Raw genomic sequence first — 18979 nt, forward strand, 5'->3', positions numbered from 1 at the left:
AACGATAATGAACATCTGGATAAGCACTGTACTTCAAAATACTTGCATATGCTTTTTGTGTCTGCTAAAATGCAATGTTGTGTTTCTGAAGAACCCTAGCTCCAAAATTGTACAGTAAAATCTACTGGTATCTTGGTCAAGCATAACTCAGTGGAACTGTTAGTACATCCATATATTTCACTGCCAATAATAATGAACGTTTGGATAAGCATTTCACTTCAAACTGCTTGCATATGGACGTTTTGTTTTTGATAAGACGTAATCAAAAACAGTAAATTCTATTGGTTGATTTTCCAACTCCAGGACCGACTGCAGCACGCCATCCAAGGAGGGGTTCGCCAAAAGGGTTCCTGTGATACCAATCCTCTCAGATTACCAAAGAAACTGAATATTGATCAATCTAATGTAGCAATCAGATTTAACATATTTACAACTCAACATATTTAAAAATTATTTAACAGAACTATATATGAGTGAAGATCACATAATGAGCACATTAGAGTTAAGACTAGTTTCACAACTCAAACTATAATTTCTTTTCCATCCTAATGCCTACACTGAACTGTTGATATAGTGTGGATATAGGTTTAAGGGTATAGGTGATCTATCTAGCTGTGTACAACATACAATTATTATCAAAAAATAGTTTATTTGCTGTGTAATATGAATGCAAACTTTTTCTAAAAAGCTGGAAAATTAAGTTTAACATGGAGATGTGAAACTTAAAAAAGGGAAATAAGTCAAAAAATGAAGGAGTACAGATAAATAATGGAGAGATATGGTATATTTAACCCCATAAAACCACATCTCGATAAAATACATGGTATTACACAGGAACATATGGGCAACAGCTGAAAAAAAAGGACTAATTGTTTGTTTTGTTTATTTAACAGTGTATTTTTTAATTCCAAAATGTCTTTATAGGAAATTCCTGCAGTAACGCAAAATTAAAAGCTATGTCAGAAGTAGCCGTGAACCTTGTGTTTGAAATCTCAATATTTAGGAACATATAGCAGTAAAGCAACATGAAAGCCAGGATAGGAGTATCTGGAGATGTGTTGTAGATTACATGCTGCATATATATTTGTCACATCCACTGTTGCTCTGAAATTGCCAGTCCATGGTGCTAAAGCTCCACAACGTCCCATCACTTCAAGTCAAGAATCAGGTCATGCCTGGGCCTCCTTGATACACAGTTTTGAGTTAGCTTGCTTATTTTTAAACTGCTCACTGTGAGGTGTTGTGGTGATAAATTAAGTTTGGTTCTGTCTCTTCCCTGTGTGGCAGTAGTGCACTGATGAGAGGTGCAGACAAGGTATAGATGACCAGTTGATTTGGGCTGGTGGAGGTAGGGCTGGATGTCCAATAAGGAATATGGTCACACACACACATACAAGGACATCAAGCAAGTAAAAGGCAAAAATGGTGAAATGAAATAACATTATGAAAAAGGAAAGAAGAAGAGTGATATAAAGAGATGGGGGGATGTCACCGATGAATTCAGCATCAAATAATCACAAAATGAAGCAGTGAAATAACTTGAAAATCACCACAGAGGTAGCTGGGGACATGTAGAACAGGAATCTGGTGGAGTTTGCAGAAAATAATCCTTTTTTTTTATTTTTTATGAATATTTTAATATAGCCATATACACCATGCATTGGGCAAGATTTCAACATCAAATTATTAAACAATGATGCAGTGAAATGACTTGAAAATCACCACAGAGGTAGCTGGGGACATGTAGAACAGGAATCTGGTGGAGTTTGCAGAAAATAATCGTTTGTTTATTTTTTATGAATATTTTAATATAGCCATATACACCATGCATTGGGCAAGATTTCAACATCATATTATTAAACAATGATGCAGTGAAATGACTTGAAAATCACCACAAAGGTAGCTGGGGACATGTAGAACAGGAATCTGGTGGAGTTTGCAGAAAATAATCCTTTTTTTTATTTTTTTATGAATATTTTAATATAGCCATATACACCATGCATTGGGCAAGATTTCAACATCATATTATTAAACAATGATGCAGTGAAATAACTTGAAAATCACCACAGAGGTAGCTGGGGACATGTAGAACAGGAATCTGGTGGAGTTTGCAGAAAATAATCGTTTGTTTATTTTTTATGAATATTTTAATATAGCCATATACACCATGCATTGGGCAAGATTTCAACATCATATTATTAAACAATGATGCAGTGAAATGACTTGAAAATCACCACAGAGGTAGCTGGGGACATGTAGAACAAGAATCTGGTGGAGTTTGCAGAAAATAATCGTTTGTTTATTTTTTATGAATATTTTAATATAGCCATATACACCATGCATTGGGCAAGATTTCAACATCATATTATTAAACAATGATGCAGTGAAATGACTAGAAAAAAATAGATGGAATTCTCTCTCTCTCTCTGCCTCTATATATATATAGGCTATAGCAAATAATAATTAACGTTTGGATCAGAATTTCACTTCAAACATCTTGCATAATAAGTTTTGTCAAACATCTTGCATATTCAAGTTTTTGTCGTTTCGAAATCATGATATGTGAGGTTTTTGAAGGACCTTAGCTCCAAAATTGTACAGTAAAATCTATTGGTTCTTTGTTCAGGAAGGACTCAGTGGTACTATCAGTATGTCCATGTACTCCATTGCCAAGAATAATTGACATTTGGGTCAACATTTCACTTCAAAGTGCTTACATATGCAAGTTTTTCTATCATAAATAGGTTTTTGATGGACACTATACAAATACAGCGTTCACGCACTGTGGCATTTCCGTACCAGGTGATGATGGACCCTGTCAAGGTGCTCTCCACTGCTGAGGAGTAAAACGCTTTTAGGATGGGTGTTGAAACTTTGAACTTTCTCAAAAGGCGAACAAAGTATAATCTCTGCCTGGATTTCTTTATAATGTGTTGCGTGTTGTTTGTCCATGTTAAGTCCTTTTTGATATGTATCCCCAGGTATTTAATGCTCTCTACTCTCTCAACAGGTTCTTTGCAGATGGAAAGTGGAGTGAAGTCCACCACCATTTCCTTAGTCTTACTGACATTAAGTGCAAAGTTGTTGAGCTGGCACCACTGTGAGATGTTTTCACAAAATCTGGCCCAATGCATGATGTATATGGCCATATTAATATATTCATAAAAAATAAAAAAACGATTATTTTCTGCAAACTCCACCAGATTCTTGTTCTACATGTCCCCAGCTACCTCTGTGGTGATTTTCAAGTTATTTCACTGCATCATTGTTTAATGATATGATGCTGAAATCTTGCCCAATGCATGGTGTATATGGCTATATTAAAATATTCATAAAAAATAAAAAAAAAGGATTATTGTCTGCAAACTCCACCAGATTCCTGTTCTACATGTCCCCAGCTACCTCTGTGGTGATTTTCAAGTCATTTCACTGCATCATTGTTTAATAATATGATGTTGAAATCTTGCTCAATGCATGATGTATATGGCTATATTAAAATATTCATAAAAAATAAAAAATAGGATTATTTTCTGCAAACTCCACCAGATTCTTGTTCTACATGTCCCCAGCTACCTCTGTGGTGATGTTCAAGTCATTTCACTGCATCATTGTTTAATAATATGATGTTGAAATCTTGCCCAATGCATGGTGTATATGGCCATATTAATATATTCATAAAAAATAAAATAAAACGATTATTTTCTGCAAACTCCACCAGATTCCTGTTCTACATGTCCCCAGCTACCTTTGTGGTGATTTTCAAGTCATTTCACTGCATCATTGTTTAATAATATGATGTTGAAATCTTGCCCAATGCATGGTGTATATGGCCATATTAATATATTCATAAAAAATAAAATAAAACGATTATTTTCTGCAGACTCCACCAGATTCTTGTTCTACATGTCCCCAGCTACCTCTGTGGTGATTTTCAAGTCATTTCACTGCATCATTGTTTAATAATATGATGTTGAAATCTTGCCCAATGCATGGTGTATATGGCTATATTAAAATATTCATAAAAAATAAACAAACGATTATTTTCTGCAAACTCCACCAGATTCCTGTTCTACATGTCCCCAGCTACCTCTGTGGTGATTTTCAAGTTATTTCACTGCATCATTGTTTAATAATATGATGTTGAAATCTTGCCCAATGCATGGTGTATATGGCTATATTAAAATATTCATAAAAAATAAACAAACGATTATTTTCTGCAAACTCCACCTGATTCCTGTTCTACATGTCCCCAGCTACCTTTGTGGTGATTTTCAAGTCATTTCACTGCATCATTGTTTAATAATATGATGTTGAAATCTTGCCCAATGCATGGTGTATATGGCTATATTAAAATATTCATAAAAAATAAACAAACGATTATTTTCTGCAAACTCCACCAGATTCTTGTTCTACATGTCCCCAGCTACCTCTGTGGTGATTTTCAAGTCATTTCACTGCATCATCTTTTAATAATCTGACGTTGAAATCTTGCTCAATGCATGATGTATATGGCTATATTAAAATATTCATAAAAAATAAAAAGAAGGATTATTTTCTGCAAACTCCACCAGATTCCTGTTCTACATGTCCCCAGCTACCTCTGTGGTGATTTTCAAGTTATTTCACTGCATCATTGTTTAATAATCTGACGTTGAAATCTTGCTCAATGCATGATGTATATGGCTATATTAAAATATTCATAAAAAATTTTTAAAAAAAGGATTATTTTCTGCAAACTCCACCAGATTCTTGTTCTACATGTCCCCAGCTACCTTTGTGGTGATTTTCAAGTCATTTCACTGCATCATTGTTTAATGATATGATGTTGAAATCTTGCCCAATGCATGGTGTATATGGCTATATTAAAATATTCATAAAAAATAAAAAAAAAGGATTATTTTCTGCAAACTCCACCAGATTCTTGTTCTACATGTCCCCAGCTACCTCTGTGGTGATTTTCAAGTTATTTCACTGCATCATTGTTTAATAATCTGACGTTGAAATCTTGCCCAATGCATGGTGTATATGGCTATATTAAAATATTCATAAAAAATAAACAAACGATTATTTTCTGCAAACTCCACCAGATTCTTGTTCTACATGTCCCCAGCTACCTCTGTGGTGATTTTCAAGTTATTTCACTGCTTCATTTTGTGATTATTTGATGCTGAATTCATCGGTGACATCCCCCCATCTCTTTATATCACTCTTCTTCTTTATTTTTTCATAATGTTATTTCATTTCACCATTTTTGCCTTTTACTTGCTTGATGTCCTTGTATGTGTGTGTGTGACCATATTCCTTATTGGACATCCAGCCCTACCTCCACCAGCCCAAATCAACTGGTCATCTATACCTTGTCTGCACCTCTCATCAGTGCACTACTGCCACACAGGGAAGAGACAGAACCAAACTTAATTTATCACCACAACACCTCACAGTGAGCAGTTTAAAAAATAAGCAAGCTAACTCAAAACTGTGTATCAAGGAGGCCCAGGCATGACCTGATTCTTGACTTGAAGTGATGGGACGTTGTGGAGCTTTAGCACCATGGACTGGCAATTTCAGAGCAACAGTGGATGTGACAAATATATATGCAGCATGTAATCTACAACACATCTCCAGATACTCCTATCCTGGCTTTCATGTTGCTTTACTGCTATATGTTCCTAAATATTGAGATTTCAAACACAAGGTTCACGGCTACTTCTGACATAGCTTTTAATTTTGCGTTACTGCAGGAATTTCCTATAAAGACATTTTGGAATTAAAAAATACACTGTTAAATAAACAAAACAAACAATTAGTCCTTTTTTTTCAGCTGTTGCCCATATGTTCCTGTGTAATACCATGTATTTTATCGAGATGTGGTTTTAATGGGGTTAGATATACCATATCTCTCCATTATTTATCTGTACTCCTTCATTTTTTGACTTATTTCCCTTTTTTAAGTTTCACATCTCCATGTTAAACTTAATTTTCCAGCTTTTTAGAAAAAGTTTGCATTCATATTACACAGCAAATAAACTATTTTTTGATAATAATTGTATGTTGTACACAGCTAGATAGATCACCTATACCCTTAAACCTATAGCCACACTATATCAACAGTTCAGTGTAGGCATTAGGATGGAAAAGAAATTATAGTTTGAGTTGTGAAACTAGTCTTAACTCTAATGTGCTCATTATGTGATCTTCACTCATATATAGTTCTGTTAAATAATTTTTAAATATGTTGAGTTGTAAATATGTTAAATCTGATTGCTACATTAGATTGATCAATATTCAGTTTCTTTGGTAATCTGAGAGGATTGGTATCACAGGAACCCTTTTGGCGAACCCCTCCTTGGATGGCGTGCTGCAGTCGGTCCTGGAGTTGGAAAATCAACCAATAGAATTTACTGTTTTTGATTACGTCTTATCAAAAACAAAACGTCCATATGCAAGCAGTTTGAAGTGAAATGCTTATCCAAACGTTCATTATTATTGGCAGTGAAATATATGGATGTACTAACAGTTCCACTGAGTTATGCTTGACCAAGATACCAGTAGATTTTACTGTACAATTTTGGAGCTAGGGTTCTTCAGAAACACAACATTGCATTTTAGCAGACACAAAAAGCATATGCAAGTATTTTGAAGTACAGTGCTTATCCAGATGTTCATTATCGTTAACAATGAATCACATGGACATACTGACAGCTCCACTGAGTTGTGCCTGGAAGAGGACTTAGTAGATTTTACTGTAAAAATGTGGAGTAATTGTTTTAATACCTCACATAATGTTACGATGGGCAAAACTTGCATATGTAAGTACTTTGAAGTGAAATGTTGACCCAAATGCGAATTATTCTTGGCAATGGATTACATGGACATATATTTGGTACCACTGAGTCCTTTCTGAAAAAGGAACCAATAGATTTTACTGTACAATTTTGGAGCTAAGGTCTTTCAAAAACCTCACATATCACGATATCTAATCGACAAAACTTGAATATGCAAGATGTTTGAAGTGAAATGTTGACCCAAATGTCAATTATTCTTGGCAATGGATTACATGGACATATATTTGGTGCCACTGAGTCATGCCTGAACAAAGAACCAATAGATTTTACTGTACAATTTTGGAGCAAGGGTCCTTCAAAAACACAACATTGCATTTTAGCGGACAAAAAAATCATATGCAAGTATTTTGAAGTACAGTGCTTATCCAGATGTTCATTATTATTAACAACGAATCACATGGACATACTGACAGCTCCACTGAGTCATGCCTGGAAGAGGACTTAGTAGATTTTACTGTAAAAATTTGGAGTAATTGTCCTAATACCTCACGTTATGATGGGCAAAACTTGCATATGTAAGCACTTTGAAGTGAAATGTTGACCCAAATGTCAATTATTCTTAGCAATGGAGTACATGGACATACTGATAGTACCACTGAGTCATTCCTGAACAAAGAACCAATAGATTTTACTGTACAATTTTGGAGCTAAGGTCCTTCAAAAACCTCACATATCATGATTTCTAAACGACAAAAACTTATTATGCAAGATGTTTGAAGTGAAATTCTGATCCAAACGTTAATTAATATTTGCTATATATAGCCTATATATAGAGAGAGAGAAAGAGAGAGAGAAAGAGAGAGAGAGAGAGACTGTGCTAAAGCCTGCTGTAACTCGCTCATCTGGCAGTGCATTTACGATGGTCAAGCTAGCCGCCATTCCCAGCCGCCACTCTTTCACACGTCGTTTAGGTTAGAACTAATAACGTTGTGTGTGTCGCGCCGTTTAAAACCGTAGTAGTAGAGAATATGAGCGCATGTGAAAGTTAAGTGGCGGCTGCCTTAACGGCGGATGAACGAGTGGCGGCTCACTTGACCGCAGTCCGGACACGTTGGATCTCTGGCAGGGGAACGCCTCGGGGTCCCCCCAGAAGAGCTGGAGGAAGTGGCCGGGGACAGGGACGCCGGGGTTTCTCTGCTTAAGCTGCTGCCCCCGCGACCCGACCCCCGGAGAAGCGGAAGATGATGGACGGATGGATGGAATAATAATTTAAAAACAATGTGAAAATCTTTGGTTTGTCATTCATATTTTCTTTGGGAGTGTGCTTGGTGTAATAAAGAGGGTGCTTGTGTTACTTCAGGTGTTTTTATTCAAGAAAACAAGTTTTTGCACAGTAGAAGGGCTCAAACGGTTTCTTTTTCTTTTTTAGTCAATTTCTCCAGCTTTGGAAAATACTCTGTCACAGGGAACAGAGGAGGCTGGTGTGCTGAAGGAACTGTTTAGGTCGAAATATTCCCACACTTTAGAACGCTTCCTCGATGGTTGCTCCATGAGAGAATAATCCAAAACTCCGAATATCAAAAAACGAGAGCTGTTCGTAACGTATAATACGTGTAGAACGTGGGACATGAACCGGGGCTTCAGCCATCTTGAATACACTGAATCGCGGCAAATGTTCAAAGCTCCGCACATCAACTCGAAGCAGTCAGCTGACTCGGTTTGAATGAAGCAGTGAAGTGGTTCAAACGTCATCAGTGACGTCACATGAAGCAAGCTCCGGCCCACTGCTTCACTAGAACTACCCTGTCGAGTTTGAAGCGTGCTTCGGAGCTTCGGTGTTGGAGGTAACATCACTACACCCAGGACGAGGCTCAGCCATTGCACACCGGCTGTACTGACCCTTGCGAATGGCGAATTCCCCAAATGTGGGAATCTCGACTGCATAATTTCTGGTAGTGGGGGACTGCGTTCCCGCTCTCCCCTGATTTGACTGTATAACGTGAATATCCCTGGGCAACTCTACCTTGGTTTTTGTCCTGGCGTTGCTGCTTTAACGACACCTTTCCATCTTTAAAACCCATGTTTTGCAAGGTTTGCTGAATGCTGCGGCAGGTCTGCACAGCTGATATGCAGCTGCGCAGTTGTCAGGTGAGGTCATACAGTGCAGTCACCCCAGGCAGGTGGGCGTTGCCTTAGTGATGGCAACAACGAGATGAGAATACGGCAGCATTTCTGCACTGGAGATATTAAGCCGTGAGGGTTTGCCTCAACTAAGAATTTTCCCAGTGTGGGTGGGTGTGGCTCTAGAGATGGGGAGAGTGGAAAAACTAAATCAATTTGTGCTCCAAGTTCCTTGGTTGTTGAAACAAGAACTGATCAGAAAGATGAAGAAAAGCCGGACTGTTTTAATCTGCAAGCTTTTCAGATTCAGGTTAGCTGCTGGCATGGCACTGCAGACAGTTGAATTTGCTGCACCGTCCGGCCGAGTGAGGCACCTGGAAAAGAGGTGTCAGCCTCTGACAGTTCCAACTCATACTTACCTGGCAGGGGAGATACCATGATAAAGAAGGTGGTTCACCCAGGACGAGGCTCAGCCATTGCACACCGGCTGTACTGACCCTTGCGAATTCCCCAAATGTGGGAATCTCGACTGCATAATTTCTCGTAGTGTGGGACTGCGTTCGCGCTCTCCCCTGATTTGACTGTATAAAGTGAATATCCCTGGGCAACTCTACCTTGGTTTTTGTCCTGGTGTTGCTGCTTTAACGACACCTTTCCATCTTTAAAACCCATGTTTTGCAAGGTTTGCTGAATGCTGCGGCAGGTCTGCACAGCTGATATGCAGCTGCGCAGTTGTCAGGTGAGGTCATACAGTGCAGTCACCCCAGGCAGGTGGGCGTTGCCTTAGTGATGGCAACAACGAGATGAGAATACGGCAGCATTTCTGCACTGGAGATATTAAGCCGTGAGGGTTTGCCTCAACTAAGAATTTTCCCAGTGTGGGTTGGGTGTGGCTCTAGAGGTGGGGAGAGTGGAAAAACTAAATCAATTTGTGCTCCAAGTTCCTTGGTTGTTGAAACAAGAACTGATCAGAAAGATGAAGAAAAGCCGGAGTGTTTTAATCTGCAAGCTTTTCAGATTCAGGTTAGCTGCTGGCATGGCACTGCAGACAGTTGAATTTGCTGCACCGTCCGGCCGAGTGAGGCACCTGGAAAAGAGGTGTCAGCCTCTGACAGTTCCAAATCATACTTACCTGGCAGGGGAGATACCATGATCAAGAAGGTGGTTCACCCAGGACGAGGCTCAGCCATTGCACACCGGCTCTGCTGACCCTTGCGAATTCCCCAAATGTGGGAATCTCGACTGCATAATTTCTGGTAGTAGGGGACTGCGTTCGCGCTCTCCCCTGATTTGACTGTATAACGTGAATATCCCTGGGCAACTCTACCTTGGTTTTTGTCCTGGCGTTGCTGCTTTAAGGACACCTTTCCATCTTTAAAACCCATGTTTTGCAAGGTTTGCTGAATGCTGCGGCAGGTCTGCACAGCTGATATGCAGCTGCGCAGTTGTCAGGTGAGGTCATACAGTGCAGTCACCCCAGGCAGGTGGGCGTTGCCTTAGTGATGGCAACAACGAGATGAGAATACGGCAGCATTTCTGCACTGGAGATATTAAGCCGTGAGGGTTTGCCTCAACTAAGAATTTTCCCAGTGTTCGTTGGGTGTGGCTCTAGAGATGGGGAGAGTGGAAAAACTAAATCAATTTGTGCTCCAAGTTCCTTGGTTGTTGAAACAAGAACTGATCAGAAAGATGAAAAAAAGCCGGACTGTTTTAATCTGCAAGCTTTTCAGATTCAGGTTAGCTGCTGGCATGGCACTGCAGACAGTTGAATTTGCTGCACCGTCCGGCCGAGTGAGGCACCTGGAAAAGAGGTGTCAGCCTCTGACAGTTCCAACTCATACTTACCTGGCAGGGGAGATACCATGATCAAGAAGGTGGTTCACCCAGGACGAGGCTCAGCCATTGCACACCGGCTGTACTGACCCTTGCGAATTTCCCAAATGTGGGAATCTGGACTGCATAATTTCTGGTAGTGGGGGACTGCGTTCGCGCTCTCCCCTGATTTGACTGTATAACGTAAATATCCCTGGGCAACTCTACCTTGGTTTTTGTCCTGGCATTGCTGCTTTAAGGACACCTTTCCATCTTTTAAACCCATGTTTTGCAAGGTTTGCTGAATGCTGCGGCAGGTCTGCACAGCTGATATGCAGCTGCGCAGTTGTCAGGTGAGGTCATACAGTGCAGTCACCCCAGGCAGGTGGGCGTTGCCTTAGTGATGGCAACAACGAGATGAGAATACGGCAGCATTTCTGCACTGGAGATATTAAGCCGTGAGGGTTTGCCTCAACTAAGAATTTTCCCAGTGTTCGTTGGGTGTGGCTCTAGAGATGGGGAGAGTGGAAAAACTAAATCAATTTGTGCTCCAAGTTCCTTGGTTGTTGAAACAAGAACTGATCAGAAAGATGAAGAAAAGCCGGACAGTTTTAATCTGCAAGCTTTTCAGATTCAGGTTAGCTGCTGGCATGGCACTGCAGACAGTTGAATTTGCTGCACCGTCCGGCCGAGTGAGGCACCTGGAAAAGAGGTGTCAGCCTCTGACAGTTCCAACTCATACTTACCTGGCAGGGGAGATACCATGATCAAGAAGGTGGTTCACCCAGGACGAGGCTCAGCCATTGCACACCGGCTGTGCTGACCCTTGCGAATTGCCCAAATGTGGGAATCTCGACTGCATAATTTCTGGTAGTAGGGGACTGCGTTCGCGCTCTCCCCTGATTTGACTGTATAACGTGAATATCCCTGGGCAACTCAACCTTGGTTTTTGTCCTGGTGTTGCTGCTTTAACGACACCTTTCCATCTTTAAAACCCATGTTTTGCAAGGTTTGCTGAATGCTGCGGCAGGTCTGCACAGCTGATATGCAGCTGCGCAGTTGTCAGGTGAGGTCATACAGTGCAGTCACCCCAGGCAGGTGGGCGTTGCCTTAGTGATGGCAACAACGAGATGAGAATACGGCAGCATTTCTGCACTGGAGATATTAAGCCGTGAGGGTTTTCCTCAACTAAGAATTTTCCCAGTGTTCGTTGGGTGTGGCTCTAGAGATGGGGAGAGTGGAAAAACTAAATCAATTTGTGCTCCAAGTTCCTTGGTTGTTGAAACAAGAACTGATCAGAAAGATGAAGAAAAGCCGGAGTGTTTTAATCTGCAAGCTTTTCAGATTCAGGTTAGCTGCTGGCATGGCACTGCAGACAGTTGAATTTGCTGCACCGTCCGGCCGAGTGAGGCACCTGGAAAAGAGGTGTCAGCCTCTGACAGCTCCAACTCATACTTACCTGGCAGGGGAGATACCATGATCAAGAAGGTGGTTCACCCAGGACGAGGCTCAGCCATTGCACACCGGTTGTGCTGACCCTTGCGAATTCCCCAAATGTGGGAATCTCAACTGCATAATTTCTGGTAGTGGGGGACTGCGTTCGCGCTCTCCCCTGATTTGACTGTATAACGTAAAAATCCCTGGGCAACTCTAACTTGGTTTTTGTCCTGGCGTTGCTGCTTTAAGGACACCTTTCCATCTTTAAAACCCATGTTTTGCAAGGTTTGCTGAATGCTGGCGCAGGTCTGCACAGCTGATATGCAGCTGCGCAGTTGTCAGGTGAGGTCATACAGTGCAGTCACCCCAGGCAGGTGGGCGTTGCCTTAGTGATGGCAACAACGAGATGAGAATACGGCAGCATTTCTGCACTGGAGATATTAAGCCGTGAGGGTTTGCCTCAACTAAGAATTATCCCAGTGTGGGTTGGGTGTGGCTCTAGAGGTGGGGAGAGTGGAAAAACTAAATCAATTTGTGCTCCAAGTTCCTTGGTTGTTGAAACAAGAACTGATCAGAAAGATGAAGAAAAGCCGGAGTGTTTTAATCTGCAAGCTTTTCAGATTCAGGTTAGCTGCTGGCATGGCACTGCAGACAGTTGAATTTGCTGCACCGTCCGGCCGAGTGAGGCACCTGGAAAAGAGGTGTCAGCTTCTGACAGTTCCAACTCATACTTACCTGGCAGGGGAGATAACATGATCAAGAAGGTGGTTCACCCAGGACGAGGCTCAGCCATTGCACACCGGTTGTGCTGACCCTTGCGAATTCCCCAAATGTGGGAATCTCGACTGCATAATTTCTGGTAGTGGGGGACTGCGTTCGCGCTCTCCCCTGATTTGACTGTATAACGTAAATATCCCTGGGCAACTCTACCTTGGTTTTTGTCCTGGCGTTGCTGCTTTAACGACACCTTTCCATCTTTAAAACCCATGTTTTGCAAGGTTTGCTGAATGCTGCGGCAGGTCTGCACAGCTGATATGCAGCTGCGCAGTTGTCAGGTGAGGTCATACAGTGCAGTCACCCCAGGCAGGTGGGCGTTGCCTTAGTGATGGCAACAACGAGATGAGAATACGGCAGCATTTCTGCACTGGAGATATTAAGCCGTGAGGGTTTGCCTCAACTAAGAATTTTCCCAGTGTTCGTTGGGTGTGGCTCTAGAGATGGGGAGAGTGGAAAAACTAAATCAATTTGTGCTCCAAGTTCCTTGGTTGTTGAAACAAGAACTGATCAGAAAGATGAAGAAAAGCCGGAGTGTTTTAATCTGCAAGCTTTTCAGATTCAGGTTAGCTGCTGGCATGGCACTGCAGACAGTTGAATTTGCTGCACCGTCCGGCCGAGTGAGGCACCTGGAAAAGAGGTGTCAGCCTCTGACAGTTCCAACTCATACTTACCTGGCAGGGGAGATACAATGATCAAGAAGGTGGTTCACCCAGGACGAGGCTCAGCCATTGCACACCGGCTGTGCTGACCCTTATTCGCAGAAGATTTCCGAACTGAAGTGCAAAAGTCTACGTTTCTTGTAGACAGTTACGGCCTGTCATTGGCCTAGAGTCTACGTTAAGTGTAGACTCTAGGCCAATCAGAGAGGAGTCTACATTCTAAACGTACACTCTAGGCCAATCAGAGAGGTTCTTGGCCAATTCAAGCCAAACCAACTCGCGAAATACCGAGAGGCTGCTACGAAGGTACAGTTTGTTACTACGATCATATTCTAGCGATATACCTCTGTAATTGATAAAAAATGTCCCGCATTTACCTACTACGATTATATTCTAGCGATATACCTCTGTAATTTATCAAAAAGATCACCTGTTTATTTGTAATACAAGGTTTTTAGCGTAATGTTAAAGCTGGGTGACCGGAGGGTGTTAGCAACGCTATAAAGTTTATTTTTAGCAAAAAAAATATACAGCATGGCTTTTTTTATATCGTTTTCCTGTCTTCTTTGTGAATGTCACATCAACAGATAACAGATAACGTTTTTAACGTTGTAACATGGAAGTCGAGTGACACCAGCGGCAGTACAGGTCTGCAGCCAGACCCTCTTGCTCGTCTGCGATCATATTCTAGCGATATACCTCTGTAATTGATAAAAAATGTCCCGCATTTACCTACTACGATCATATTCTAGCGATATACCTCTGTAATTTATCAAGAAGATCACCTGTTTATTTGTAATACAAGGTTTTTAGCGTAATGTTAAAGCTGGGTGACCGGAGGGTGTTAGCAACGCTATAAAGTTTATTTTTAGCAAAAGAAAAAAATACAGCATGGTTATATTTATATCGTTTTCCTTTCTACTTTGTGAATATCACATCAACAGATAACAGATAACGTTTTTAACGTTGTAACATGGAAGTCGAGTGACACCAGCGGCAGTACAGGTCTGCAGCCAGACCCTCTTGCTCGTCTGCGATCATATTCTGGCGATATACCTCTGTAATTTATTAAGAAGATCACCTGTTTATTTGTAATACAAGGTTTTAAGCGTAATGTTAAAGCTGGGTGACCGTACGCTGTAAATATCTCCGCGTTGCTCCATGGGTGTTTTGTTTAATCAACGCTATAAAGTTTATTTTAGCAAAAATAAATATACAGCATGGCTATATTTATATCGTTTTCCTGTCTACTTTGTGAATGTCACATCAACAGATAATAGATAACGTTTTTAGCGTTGTAAAATGAAAGTCGAGTGACACCAGCGACAGTGCACATGCGCTCTTTCAAGCTGCAACTCTGTCAAGTGCGTCTGTGATTTGGCCCGGAGATATTATTTATGCAAAAAAAAAAATAAAATATCCACCTCGTTTGTATGAATTTTAATACGTGTTACATTTGCCTGTTGTACATTTTCAATTCTGGTGGCAATGCTATGGCTTTTGCCTCCATTTGTCTAATAATAGTGACTATTGCAATGGTTATAATGATCATGATATTGCTAAAAGTCTGTTGACAATTTCAGGACATGGATACTTTGCTGCCAGCCCTCAACATACTGAACACCAGCCTGCCGTTAGAGAGGCAGCAATGCGTTCTGGCAGCCTCCAAGGCAGCCAAGGCCCAGCAGGGGAGAGGTCAGGTTTGTCCGAGGGACGACAAACTGAGGGACCCCAAGACTGCCTTTGAGGAGGGTAAATATCTTGGCATTGCATTTATACTATAAATATATAAGTAATGACAATGTGGTGCACTAGAGCTTTTGCTTGCCTGTTCACTGAGGTCATAACATGTCTCGTCTTCAGCAAAGAGGCGCTGTGGCGTACAGAGGCCGACTGAGGCCCAGTACTTGGGGCAGCTGGTCCTGACCTTCGGCCGCTACACCGGCCGGACCTTTAAGTGGCTGGTCGAGAACGACGTGGGCTACGTCAAGTAGTAAGCATTTACAAGAAAACCAAAGCAAGCCAGGAACAGTTTTCCCTTCACTGAAACTAACAGCGATGTGTGTGTGTGTGTGTGTGTGTGTGTGTGCATTTCAGTCTCGTCGACCGCCACGTTAAAGAGAGCCGGCAGCCGGAGAAGCGTGGGGCCATAAACGAGGAGTGGCTGAAGGACAGCCTGCTGCAGTACGTGGAGCTTTTTCCGGCCATCTCCTGCCACCTCGAGAGGAACGTGGACAAGGCCATTTACGGCATGGGCCGTTTCCGGTCGTTCACGTTCCTCGAGATGTGGCAGTGGTACCAGCGCCACCAATCTGACCCTCAAGCCGGCAGTGAGCAGGAGCGGAGGATGGCGCAGGAGGCCCACAGCTCTGTCAAGCAGTGGCTGCTGATGCGGGAGAGTGACATCACCTCGAAGTCACTCAAACGCTTCAGACAGTACATACTGGATAAAGAGGTAACTACACTGCATTCTGTAACTACACTGCAAAACCCAATAATAATGTAATAGCTCACACTCACCTGTAATTCACAGAGCGCCACTCCTCCTCCTGCTGCTGCCGCCGCTGCCACTTCAAGGGCCCCTGCTGCAGCTGCCACCTCCCAGGCGCCATGGTCTGACGACGCTCCGGACGACACTGCTCTGGTGGATGCCCTCGTCACCTTCGAGAGCCATGGGGAGCCCATCTCCGCCAGTCAGCCTCCTCCTATGTCCGCCGAGGGTCCCAAACAGCCGTCGCCACTCTCCACCAGCGTGCCAGCTTCTCCAAAGAAGTCCACCAGCAAGAAGGAAAGGCGCAGCAAGCAGCAGAAGCCGTCCTCACAGCCCTCCACCAGCACGGCTGCCTCAACACAGCACAAGCAGCTCCTGCTGTCCTCACAGGCGTCCACCAGCAAGGCTGCCTCAAAGCAGCTCCTGCTGTCCTCACAGCCGTCCACCAGCAAGGCTGCCTCAAAGCAGCTCCTGCTGTCCTCACAGCCGTCCACCAGCAAGGCTGCCTCTACTGAGTCTCCTGAACAACAGACGCCCGTGCCGTCCTCAGCGCCTGGTCAGGGTCCCCCTGATGCTCGTCCCGAGGAGCCGCCGTCGACCTCACAGCCTGCGTCTGCCACCACCTTGTCACAGAGTGACTCTTCTGTAAGTGTAAAATCACAAAATACACAAGCAATGTTAATGCATTTCACAAAATCACCACATTAGGGAAAATAAATAACTAAATGTTGTGCGTTGTTGTACACCTTGTGTCTTGCAGGTGGAGCTGGAAGGCTGGGTGCGCCTCTGGGAAGACCCCAACGGAATCCCCTCTGCCGACATCCCCTGGCTGAAGGAGGACAGCGAGCGAGGCCTCTTCACACCAGTCCAGGTCTACAAGGACATAAAGGGCGCCATTAGAAGGCGGCGAGTGTTGAAGTCAGACCGGATGTGGTTCTACCCACCCGAGCCACCCGGCTTTGTGAGCGGCGGCATTCCCACTCCACAGGCCTTTTTCCGAGGCCGCTTTTTCTTCTGGCGTCCCGTTGGAGTGTGGCGGTGCTCCCTGAAGTGTCCGCGCGGAGAGAAGTGTGCCGGGGCTGGAGGCAACTCACACCTCTCCAAGTCTGGCTACCACTCCCGGGTAAGGCTCAGTCTCTGCACAGCTGTGCTCAGAGAAATACACACATCACCATTGACTACTTAACCTTGTACCCAAGCATACGAATAATCATTGAAAAAAATCATTTTGGCTCTTCTTGCATCTTTTTGGGTGGGAATACACCAATATTTTTGGAATTTTTGAAATTGGGCTATTTTTAATCATTTTAGGCAATGTTGCATATTTGCAACTGTGGGCTTTCCTGATTAATTTTGTTCACACAACCAAGTCATTCTCTGCAGATCGATTGGCAAAAAAGGTATAGTGAACTGCTGCTACCACAATAAAATGTATGTAATAGACCTTTATTGAACATTCTTAATAGAAAGTGCGGAACGCAACCATCATAAACTTTCCATTCAACAACAAATCAAAAAGATTTCACAGATCTTTGTTGTGAAAAAGGGAAGCACACATAAAATGCAAAAAATGTAATGTAAATAAATAATGTAAATAAATAAAAAGCTTGTTGCATATCTGCAACCTGTGATTGACCTGTGATTCTCTCTCTCTCTCTCTCTCTGTTTTAGGTACGTCACATCTGTGATGTGTTGGGCTGGTACACCCTGGCGACAGAGGTGTTGTCGTGCGGGCCGTGTCTCAAGGCTGCCAGAGGTGGAGAGAGCGGACCCATGGGTCGGTGGCTGGCGTGGGACGACGCCATCCTCCGGCAGCTGAGCGAGGCACATCGGGCCAGGTTTCCCGCCATACTGACTGCCAGGCGAGGGGTGGACAAGACCATCATTCGCCTCCTGCGTGACAGAACGGAGGGTAACACGATGGTCAAGGTGTGGCGGCAGGTGCAGGAGAACCACCTGGAGGACTACCACGAGAGGAAGGACCTCTACACCACACTCCTCATGGCCCTGGTGGAACCCAGAGGCATCGTCTCTGCGCTGGGCCACAGGGAGTTCCAGGCACCGCCCCCTCCGAGAGCGGTTCCCTGCGCCCGGCTCCTGCGCCACGCCTTCCTCCTGGCCGAGGCGGACAACGTGCAGGATTACCGGAGCCAGATCCTGTCCACGTTCGGCAAAGTGCTGAAAATGGACTCCACGAAGAAGGCAAGTTAGCCAAAAGTGTGTTGCATACAAGTACTCACAGGGAAACACCACATTATGCAAAGCTAAACTGTATTTGTTTGTTTGTTTTGTTGTAGGTGGTGAAGAAGCTGTCTTGGGAGGGCAAGGGCTCGGCTGAGTGGTTCACCAGCATCGGCAACGAGCTCTCCCAGATCGTCAGCTTTGTGCTTACCTGCGAGGAGTCGGTGGAGAAGCTGGGGCCCATGTGTCGTGGGGTGATGGAGAGGTTTCGCCTCGCAAACCAGCCCGTCCCCCAGATCCTCTACATCGACCGCGGCTGCTGCAAAGCACAGGGTCTGACCGCGGTGGAGATCATGTTCCAGTCCTGGGTGGACGAGGGGATGGTGGTGAGGCTGGACATTTTCCACTGGCTCCACCGTTTTGACGCCGCTCTAAGAACGGAGGCTCACTCCAAATACGGCCCCTTTAAATCCGCGCTGGTCGGGGCGGTGCTGGCCTACAACCGCGAGGACCTCCAGCTCCTCATCGCTGCCATCAGGGCCAGAGACCCGGCCACCATGGAGGTGGTGAGTGATGAGGACGTGGTCCGGCGGTACGTCTCCCGGGACCAGCTGAAGCACCATGTCCGGCGCGTCACCCTCGGGGCCCAGGAGACGTTTCGCCTGGTCCACCTCCTCATCGAGGACCTGAAGGGTCCAGCAGGGCTGGATGAGAGC

General features: G+C 43.7%; 6 non-coding genes and 2 pseudogenes across 6 annotated transcripts; all 8 read left to right on the plus strand.

Moving 5' to 3' along the window:
• Positions 1 to 8579: 8579 nt before the first annotated feature.
• Positions 8580 to 8769, plus strand: LOC142366618 (U1 spliceosomal RNA; annotated as a pseudogene).
• Positions 8770 to 9317: 548 nt separating this feature from the next.
• On the plus strand, positions 9318 to 9481 carry LOC142366434 (U1 spliceosomal RNA). The gene has a single exon (XR_012766814.1). It is a non-coding gene; the product is annotated as a U1 spliceosomal RNA (small nuclear RNA).
• A 549-nt stretch (positions 9482 to 10030) lies between these two features.
• Positions 10031 to 10194, plus strand: LOC142402574 (U1 spliceosomal RNA). Its single transcript, XR_012773395.1, has one exon. It is a non-coding gene; the product is annotated as a U1 spliceosomal RNA (small nuclear RNA).
• Positions 10195 to 10743: 549 nt separating this feature from the next.
• On the plus strand, positions 10744 to 10907 carry LOC142366271 (U1 spliceosomal RNA). Its single transcript, XR_012766768.1, has one exon. It is a non-coding gene; the product is annotated as a U1 spliceosomal RNA (small nuclear RNA).
• Positions 10908 to 11456: 549 nt separating this feature from the next.
• On the plus strand, positions 11457 to 11620 carry LOC142401849 (U1 spliceosomal RNA). Its single transcript, XR_012773224.1, has one exon. It is a non-coding gene; the product is annotated as a U1 spliceosomal RNA (small nuclear RNA).
• Positions 11621 to 12169: 549 nt separating this feature from the next.
• Positions 12170 to 12333, plus strand: LOC142365875 (U1 spliceosomal RNA). Its single transcript, XR_012766670.1, has one exon. It is a non-coding gene; the product is annotated as a U1 spliceosomal RNA (small nuclear RNA).
• Positions 12334 to 12882: 549 nt separating this feature from the next.
• Positions 12883 to 13046, plus strand: LOC142365788 (U1 spliceosomal RNA). The gene has a single exon (XR_012766651.1). It is a non-coding gene; the product is annotated as a U1 spliceosomal RNA (small nuclear RNA).
• Positions 13047 to 13595: 549 nt separating this feature from the next.
• LOC142366672 (U1 spliceosomal RNA) lies at positions 13596 to 13746 on the plus strand (annotated as a pseudogene).
• The last annotated feature ends 5233 nt before the right edge of the window (positions 13747 to 18979 follow it).

The sequence above is a fragment of the Odontesthes bonariensis genome, chromosome 2, assembly GCF_027942865.1.
Source record: "Odontesthes bonariensis isolate fOdoBon6 chromosome 2, fOdoBon6.hap1, whole genome shotgun sequence".
Classification (NCBI taxonomy): Eukaryota; Metazoa; Chordata; class Actinopteri; order Atheriniformes; family Atherinopsidae; genus Odontesthes; species Odontesthes bonariensis.